Raw genomic sequence first — 4,537 nt, forward strand, 5'->3', positions numbered from 1 at the left:
AAAAAAAGTGATCAAATATTACAAACTGACCCTCAAGGACTGTTGGACGTGGCTATGAAAATGAGTGACCGAATGCTCCGAAAATAATTTTCATCTTCTAGACGAAAATACGGAGTAAAAAAGTATATGTATATCAAATATCACGATAAGTAAATTTCAAATAACTTTATATGCAATACAACAGGAATAAGCTAGTATAAAAAAAACAAAAATGAAGCAGTATACTAGCACCAACAGTAAGATTTGGTATAGGTGACAGACTAGGTTTTCTAAAAACAAATCTGTAAAAAATTATTATTAATTTGAAACAAACTAGAAATTCAGTTAAATTAACAAAGAAACTAAACACAGTTTTAAATAAAATTTTGTATTTAGTAAAACAATTTTTAACTCTTATACTGTAATGTTATGAAATTTATAGTTTGAGTCCTACAGCTGTTTTGGAAGAGAATATATTATGATCTTGTGATTGGCCCTTGTATCTATATATATATATTATGATCTTGTGATTGGCCCTTGTATATATATATATATATTATGATCTTGCGATTGGCCCTTATCTTACAATAAAATTTGAGCGGTTTAACGCTTTATAAAACAAATACTCAAAATTTTAGGTCTTCAAAAGCTATAACGTTTTAGGTTGTGAATTTTTATATATGTATGTTTAATGAGATATGAAACGAAATAAAACCAAACAGGTTTGAAATAAAATAATGCAGTTGGAAATTGAACAATGAGACAAAACAAACTATATCAAACTATAGTACTTCCGTATTATAACATCGTTCTTATGTGTTAAGCGTAACTTAATCGTCTGATCTGTTGTTGTTGTTTTTCGTTTCTTAGTACAAAGCTATACAATAGGCTATCTGCAGTCTGTCCGCCACGTGAAATCAAATCTCAGATTTTTTGTGTTGTATTACCGTAAAATCACCGCTGACCTGATGTAACCTTGTGGTTAATTCAAGTGTTCAACAGATACCCTACCACTATATATATATGGTCTATAAATGACTGTTAAATGTTATGTTCGTTTCCCTATCAAATAATGAGATAGAATTGGGTGTTATCGAAGAAATGTATCATGGGTATAAAAGTAATTCATAAATATATATACTGTATATATATATATCGATTTTAGTTGTTTTACAAAACTTGGTTAACTTAACCCATCAGTTAAGAGATTCTATATGCTTGACGCACACTGATTATTCAGCCTGATTTATACACTGTAAAATCTCTTATTACGACTGTAGCTATGTTTAGTTACGTCTTCGCTGCCTAAATCCACAAGCTTGACTGATGCCATGGACGAAAAATGCATTTCAAGCTTGTCTGTTTTCTACATACAGCCTCTTTACGAATGTTACAAACAAATATAATATTTAGAAACATAAATGTGAAGCCCACTCTGTCATTCGATTTACAGCTTGTTACTGAGTTATACTGGTTTCAGGGAATTCCACCTTTTATCATTAACCTTGGAGAAGGATAAATCGAAAGAATAAGACCATGCTTCTTAGAGTGGTGGAGTGTATATTATAGATATAATTCTTTATTCAACATGGCTTCTCACACTGAGCCAAAACTCACGTCGCCACGGCAACTGGTTGACAAAGTAAATGTAATTAAGCCTATACATGGACGCCAAGAAGAGGGGCTGTCGGGTGCAAACGGCTCTAGGTTTGAACCTCAACTTAATTGTGATGTTCACGGAAAATTAAATCTACTGCTGCAAAAAACTGCCAGTTGTAGGGTTACAATTTTATATTCAAAACCTCTTTCGTTTGCTAATGTGTTTCTTCAGTGTGACATGAGTCTTCTATGAACCATTTACTGGATTTCCACTGATTCACGGCTTACTTTGGCCTACATTTGTCAGTGATTTCAGAAGTGACTTCCCACTTATAAAATTCTGGCGACACCTATATAGTATCTAACAACTACAATTTGGTATTTTGAGAAGCAGTTATGAGACTGTTGATCTTATTTCTGTCTAGTTTCAGCCAAACGTAATTATAAAGACAAACAGTAATAACAAAAATGTACAGTCGATATGACAAATCACGTTTTCATGTATCAGGAACACGAAGGTTACGACTTCAACCTGATGCTCAGGTCACAAAGATGACAAGCATAAAAGTACAACTACAATAGTGTTTTGAAGCTCTATGTAAGCATTACGTATATATCTCTATATATATGTATACATATAGTGTTAGCTATATACCAGTAATAACAAACATAATTTAAGCAGATGGAAAATAAAGGTTAAATATATGGCATTAAGGCAACAACAAGGAGTTCCCAGCAGAAGATGATTGTTTAATCATTAGATATCACGATTAATTATCTTCAGCGTTAAGCTAAGTTTCTTTCCTTCTGCAATACACTTTTCATTTACTTGCTGTTGTTAAGAATTAAGAATGGGTATATTTTTATCTTGTGGCTATTTTCAGTGTATAAATTCAAGTAAGTGGAAGATTTATTACTTTTTGTAACTTCATACTCTATGTATTAATTAAGTATTTGTGGATTAACTCAAATTAAGGAAAGCCAACTTCCCGAAAGCTCTCGGGTTATTGTTTTTATCGTATGTACAACTACAGCAATATGTAAGAAACATTATCCGTAGATAGAAAATAAAAGTAACTCTTTTATGTAATATAATTTACATCAAATAATTTTAACTAGTTATTAGTACTATCTATCATGTTTAAATACATATGGGTATATAAATACATATAAATGCACCTATATGTGCATACAGCGCACGTGAACTACCTGTACGTCTACAAATGTTTTGCTCATTTCGTTCGTCTCCCGTAGCAACAACGCATGCACACACATTTGATTGGCTTTATAGTCTTACCTTGATTAAAGCTTTGTTTCTGTCTGTTGGTTGCCTTAGCTGTGCTTTGCCTTAAAACTACTGTTCGTATATTATGTATAGGAAATTAAGTCCCGTATATATTTTTTTGAAAACACTTAAAACAGTACGCGACTGAGAAAGGGACTCACAAGATCAGTCTAAGCTGTAGAAGTGCATCTGGTGAAAGCTACGTGAACGTTTGTTAAAGAATACAGATGCGGAACATGTTTTATCTACGTGGTTCTCGGCATAATATACCTAGAGTTGATAGGAGTACTGGAATCAGCTTAACGTGTACACTGTTGATACTGCACGACTCCGTGATCAAAAGAAAAAAATAGCACTGAAAGTACTATACTCTAGTGACGAGAAAATGTACTACAAACAGAATTCGATCTAACTTTCACGAATTCTTAAACTGTTTTAATCCGCGTGTCTCTAACTTGTTATAATACCATGAAATGTAACAGAATTTATCACTGGGCGCTAAAGGCGCGTGCCAAGGGCCCAAACTCTAAATTTAAAATGTTCATATGCATGTTTCATAACATGCATAAAACATATATGATTTTATTATTTTTATTGTTCATTTATTACACAAAAAACAATGTATATACATTAACAACAAAGTATGTGACTTAGATTTCGCCAGCCCCCAGTGGCACAGCGGTATATCTTCGGACTTAGAACTCTAGAAACCGGGTTTCGATACCACAAAGCAGTTTATATCACTAGACCTCAACCCTTTCACTTCTGATAATTGACTTGTCATTCATTGAAACATCTTAGTACTGCTTATTTTCTATTCCCTATACCCAATGTAAGAGCACCCTTTGGGCAACTTAAAAATTAAATATATTTGAAAGAACAGAATTTTGTATTTCCACCATTTAAATAATTCAAAACTTATTTTTACATTTCAATAATTCACATACAATACTAGACTTACCAACCCTCTCGGATTCACCGGGAGTATATATTCTCCCGGCTCCCGGAAGGCTTGCCAAATATCCCGGATTCTCTACAAAAGATTTTCCTTGCAAGTCAAAATACTTTCGTGTACCATGAAATAAATAACTAAACAGTAGCAGAAAAAAATGTATTATTTAGTTAAGCTGAAATGATTTTTTTAAATTCTAGTACACATAGTGAAAATAAACATGAATTTAAATTAATATTTCTTATAAAAAATTAGAATGTTTAATTTGACATTTTTATAAATACTTTTTAAAACAAAAGCTTGTCATTATTTTAGAAATAGTTTTCTTTAAATACATAAATCGTTATTAACCTATCCTTTCATATTATTACATGTCTCCAATGTTTAAATACTGTATAAGAATTGTGAAAATGTAAAGATTTATCTACATTTATCTACCGGAATTATATTTCAAAAAGTTAGCAAGCTTATACAACACACCCAAGCAGCGTCGTTATGCAGCAATCTTATACAACACACCCAAGCAGCGTCGTTATGCAGCAAGCTTATACAACACACCCAAGCAGCGTCGTTATGCAGCAAGCTTATACAACACACACAAACAGCGTCGTTATGCAGCAAGCTTATACAACACACACAAACAGCGTCGTTATGCAGCAAGCTTATACAACACACCCAAGCAGGAAGGAAATTTAACAAATATAGATATTTAATTATTTTTT

General features: G+C 32.4%; 1 protein-coding gene across 2 annotated transcripts in view; it reads right to left on the reverse strand.

Moving 5' to 3' along the window:
* The window catches only part of LOC111088330, a 34,676-nt gene extending 31,559 nt beyond the window's left edge, over positions 1–3,117 (reverse strand). The window contains exon 1 of one of the 2 annotated variants that reach the window (XR_002612875.1): positions 2,876–3,117. The gene's annotated coding sequence lies outside the window, so the exon portion shown is untranslated. The remainder of the gene's footprint in view (positions 1–2,875) is intronic. The other variant, XM_022398131.1, reaches the window with a different exon arrangement.
* Positions 3,118–4,537: the final 1,420 nt, after the last annotated feature.

This window comes from Limulus polyphemus, unplaced genomic scaffold (genome assembly GCF_000517525.1).
Source record: "Limulus polyphemus unplaced genomic scaffold, Limulus_polyphemus-2.1.2 Scaffold3551, whole genome shotgun sequence".
Taxonomy (NCBI): Eukaryota; Metazoa; Arthropoda; class Merostomata; order Xiphosura; family Limulidae; genus Limulus; species Limulus polyphemus.